We start from the raw sequence: 4,858 nt of genomic DNA on the forward strand, positions 1-4,858 counted from the left end.
GGGCGTCTGTTCTTCACTCAGACAGGATGGGGTTAAAGGAGCCACTGATTTGGGGGCTCTGGCTCACTCAGGTGGGGGGAGGGAAGGGTGCGGATGCGGGGTGAGCCTGCAGTGGCAGAGGCCGGCGTGGCATTGCACCAGCCTGAGGCGCGCCGTGCCTTCTCCCGGGGAAGTCCCGGGTCCCTGGGTCCCGGGACCCTGGCAGTGGCGGGCTGCACAGGCTCCCAGGAAGGGAGGTGTGGATAGTGACCTGTGCTCGCCCATAGGCTTCTTGGTGGCAGCAGCAGCAGCCTTAGTGTCTTATGCCCGTCTCTGGGGTGTGCGCTTTTAGCCGCGGCTCGCGCCCATCTCTGGAGCTCCTTTAAGCAGCACTCTTAATACCCTTTCCTCCCGCACCAGGAAACAAAGAGGGAAGAAAAAGTCTCTTCCTTCTTTGGCAAGTCCAGACTTTTTCCTGGACTCCCTCCCAGCTAGCTGTGGTGCACTAGCCCCTTCAGGCTGTTTTCAAGAGCCAACCCCAGTCCTCTCCCTGGGATCTGACCTCTGATGCCGGAGCTTCAGCACCCAGCCCCGCCCGCCCCGGCGGGTGAGCAGACAAGCCTCTCAGGCTGGTGAGTGCTGGTTGGCACTGATCTTCTGTGCAGGAATCTCTTTGCTTTGCCCTCTGCACCCCTGTTCCTGCACTCTCCTCTGTGGCTCTGAAGCTTTCCCCCGGCCCACCTCCCATCTCCACCAGTGAAGGGGCTTCCTATTGTGTGGAAACTTTTCCTCCTTCACAGCTCCCTCCCAGAGGTGCACGTCCTGTCCCTATTATTTTGTCTCTGTTTTTCCTTTTCCCTTTTGCCTTACCCAGGTACGTGGGGAGTTTCTTTCCTTTTTGGAAGTCTGAGTTCTTCTTCCAGCGTTCAGTAAGTGTTCTGTAGGAGTTGTTCCACATGTAGATGTATTTTTTTTTCTGGAAAACATCTTTTATTTGTAGCTGTACCGAAAACCTGACAGCACAGGGGTTGGGAACGTCTAGGCTAGTGAGCCCAGCCCAGCCTCCCAGCAGGTCAGGACGTTTCCTGGCCCTCAGCAAGCAGAGTAAGAGGCTGCTCGAGTGCCAGTTGAGAGAATCAGTGCATCAGTGAAAGTAGCAGCACTCACTCTAGTGCCTGCTCAGGTGGGGTACCTAGACTATGTTGGGTGGTCCCTGCAGTGTTGGGGAGGACTGAAGCTCAGGCCAGGGACTCTGCAGCCCTAGGCCATGTTGGGTCCCTGAATCAGGGCACAAGGGATACTGAGGTGGGGGTTGGTATGGAGGGAGGGGTTAGACATCAAAAAATAACTGTGGGGAGGGTGAAGAGGGGGTGGTCTCATTGTGGATGGTCTGCTAATGGGGAATGGATTTGCAGTCAAAAGGGGGCCAGTCCTCACTCAGGTCCGGGATCTGGCAGTGTGGCATTTCCAGCAGAGCATGTGGCCAGCCAAGGGGAGCAGCTGTTGTCATCCGCCTCAATGGACAGTGGTTTCCCACAATTCTCACAGTTGTAGCACTTCATATGGAAGTTCTTGTCCAGAGCAACCACAGACACGGTCTCCTCTCAGCCAGGCTTGGGCATGATCGGCTCTGCGCAGATGGAGCACCTGGGTAGTAGTTGGGGACACAGTGGGACCAGTTGGCCTGGTCCGCTATGTAGGAGGTGCCCTCAAGGGGGCAGGCACAGACCACACAGGTGAAGCACTGTGGGTGGTAGGCCTTGCTTGTGGCCCTTAGCATGTGGTCAGTGATGGGCTGCCCACAGGTGTTGCACTTCTCCAGGGTGTCAGTATAGCAGCCCTCACAATACAGCGCACCCTCCAGGCTGTAGAACTGCTGTCCCTGCAGCTGCTGTTCACACTGATGGCAGGTAAAGCAGGTAATGTGGAACAGCTGCCCCAGAGCATGCACTGCAGGTTGAGCACGTGCCAGGGGCTGGTGACACCGGCCACAGAACTCGTTGATGGCCACGTTCTGCCTCTGATAATGCTCCATGTCCTACATCAGCTGCTGGGTCAGCTGCTCCAGCTCATCCACCTCTTTCAGAGTCAAAAGTCCTGGGGCCCCAGAGGTGCACACCTGGTTTTGGTTTTTAGCTGGTGGGGGCACTGGGTGCTGCTCCTCCTGCACTTGGGCCTTCTCCTTCTGCTGAGCATAGGTGAAGCTGGGGGGCTGAGGGGAGCCTGTGCCAGTGGAAGAGGGAGCTTCAGGGGGCCCCAACTTCTGATTGGGCTGTGACCTGGAGCTCCAGGTCTGAACTTGGAAGCCACCGAAGTAAACTTGGGAGTCACTGGAGAAAACTTGGTGGCTGGAGATGGGGCATGGGGACCTTGAGGCTGGGTGTTAACCAAAGGCACAGGCTGGGGCTGGGCCTGGACATGGAGTTGGACCTGAGGCCTGGCCTGGGGCTGCACATGGAAATGCGTCTGGCTCTGAGGCTGAACCTGGGAGCTAGTAGGGGACTTCCAGGGAGGCAGAGGTGCTGTGCCCCCAGTTGCAGGCTTAGAACTGGATTTGGAAATGAATGGAGTGGTGACTGGTGGTGATACATATCCAGATGACACCCAGGCTTTGATGGGGTCATTGTTGGTCATGTCATCCAGCAATGAAGACAAAGAGTCGATCTCCAGATTAGTACTGTTCTCCCTGGGCTGTGGTGAGAGCTGTATGGGGGCTTCAGGCCCTCCCTCCTCCACTAGCAGAGGCAGTGGGGAAGGGAAGATCTCCTCTCTAAAGGCGCAGCAGGAAATGGTTTCTCGATTGGGGGAGGGGGAGGTGGGAAGCCACCTCCCAGAGCGCCCTCGGCATCATTGACCTCCCCAAGCATGGGAGGAGGCGGTAAAGAAAAGTCTTCTGGGGGTGGTGGGGGAATCTTGTCCACCCGGCCCATCTGTGCACATTGGGCCCCAGCAGCTGAGGAAGGCTCACTGTCACCAGGCTGGAAAGGATTCACTTTGGACTTTGGGGCCACCACCGGCCGAACTTCTTCTGCACGGTATAAAAAACTGGAGCCGAGATGGAGATCATGTGAGGTGGGTGGAGGGCCGCCATGGCCAGGCCCAGTGCGGGCTGGAGCATCTCAGGTGGCCACCTCGCAGCCGGGTCCACAGACTCTGCATCTGCAGATGTAGTTTTGATGTATTTGTGGGGAGGAAGGTGATCTCCATGTCTTACTCCTCCGACATCTTGAAGTGTTGGAAGTTTTTAAATCACACTTTCAATTTCAGTACTTGTGATTGGTCTGTTCATATTTTCTGTTTCTTCCTGGTTCAGTCTTGGAAGAATTGTACCTTACAAAATTTGTCCATTTCTTCTAGGTTGTCCATTTTATTGGCATATAGTTGCTTTTAGTATTCTCTTATGATCATTTGTAGTTCTGTGGTGTCACTTCTCCTTTTTCACTTCTAATTTTATTGATTTGAGCCCTTTCCCTTTTTTTTTCTCTTGAGTCTGGCTAAAGGTTCATCAGTTTTATTTACCTTTCAAGCAACTAGCTTTTAGCTTTATTGATCTTTTCTATTGTTTTCTTCATCTCTATTTCATTTATTTCTGCTCTGATTTTTATGATTTCTTTCCTTCTGCTAACCTTGTGTTGTGTTTGTTCTTCTTTCTCTAGTTGCCTTACATGTAATGTTAGGTTATTTATTTGAGATTTTTCTTCTTTCCTGAGGATCGTTGTGTTTTTGTTTTCATATTTCTCTAGGTATTTTTTGATTTCCTCAATGATCCATTGGTTGTTTAGTAACATATTGTTTAGCCTCCATGTTTTTGTATTTTTTACAGTGTTCTTCTTGTAGTTGATTTCTGATTTCATACCATCATTGTTGGAAAAAATGCTTGATATGATTTCAATTTTCTTAAATTTACGAGGTTTGCTTTGTGGCCCAGCAAGTGATCTATCCTGGATAATGTTCCATGTTCTTGAAAAGAATGTGTATTCTGCTGCTTTTGGATGGAATCCTCTATAAATTAAGTCCATCTAGTCTAATGTATCATTTAAGGCGTGTGTTTCCTTATTGATTTTCTGTCTGGATGATCTGTCCATTGATGTAAGTGCCGTGTTAAAGTCCCACACTATTATTGTGTTACAATTGATTTCTCCTTTTATGGCTGTTAGCATTTGTCTTATCTATTGAGGTGTTCCTATGTTGGGTGCATTTATATTTACAATTGTTATATCTTCTTGGATTTATCCCTTGATCATTATTTACTGTCCTTCTTTGTCTCTTGTAACAGTCTTTATTTTAAAGTCTATTTTGTTTGATATGAGTATTGCTACTTCAGCTTTCCTTTGATTTCCATTTGCATGGAAATGGGGTTCTATCTTGTTCCTTTGCCTGGAATATACTCCTCTGCCGTCTCATTTTGTCTAACTTTCTGTGTTTGTGGTCCCACAGGCTGTAGGATTGTAGTTCCTATTGCTTCTGGTGTCTGCTCCCTGGTGGGTTATGCTGGTCTAAAAGGCTTGTGCAGGCTTCCTGGTGGGAGGGACTAGTACCTGCCCACTTTTAGGTGGAGCTGTGTCTTTTCCTTCTGGTGGGCAGGCCATGTGAAGTGGTTTATTTAGAGGTGGCTGTGGGTGCAGGAAGACTTTAAGCAGCTATCTGCTGATGGGTGGGACTGTGTTCCTGCCCTGTTGTTAGGCCTGTGGCATCCCAGCACTGGAACCCACAGGCTGTTGGGTGGGGCCAGGTCTTGGCATCAAAATGGTGGCCTGCAGGACAGCTCATGCCAATGAGTATTTCCCAGTGCCTCCACCACTAGTGTCTTTGTCCCTGCAGTGGGCCACAGCTTCCCCCTACCTCCCCAGGAGACACTCCAGAACCAGCAGGTAGGTCT

At 51.0% G+C, this 4,858-nt stretch overlaps 1 pseudogene; it reads right to left on the reverse strand.

Annotated features, from left to right (window-relative positions):
• Window positions 1–1,416: 1,416 nt before the first annotated feature.
• Window positions 1,417–3,070, reverse strand: LOC101333609 (zyxin pseudogene; annotated as a pseudogene).
• Between the last annotated feature and the right edge of the window lie 1,788 nt (window positions 3,071–4,858).

This window comes from Tursiops truncatus, chromosome 15 (genome assembly GCF_011762595.2).
Source record: "Tursiops truncatus isolate mTurTru1 chromosome 15, mTurTru1.mat.Y, whole genome shotgun sequence".
NCBI lineage: Eukaryota > Metazoa > Chordata > Mammalia > Artiodactyla > Delphinidae > Tursiops > Tursiops truncatus.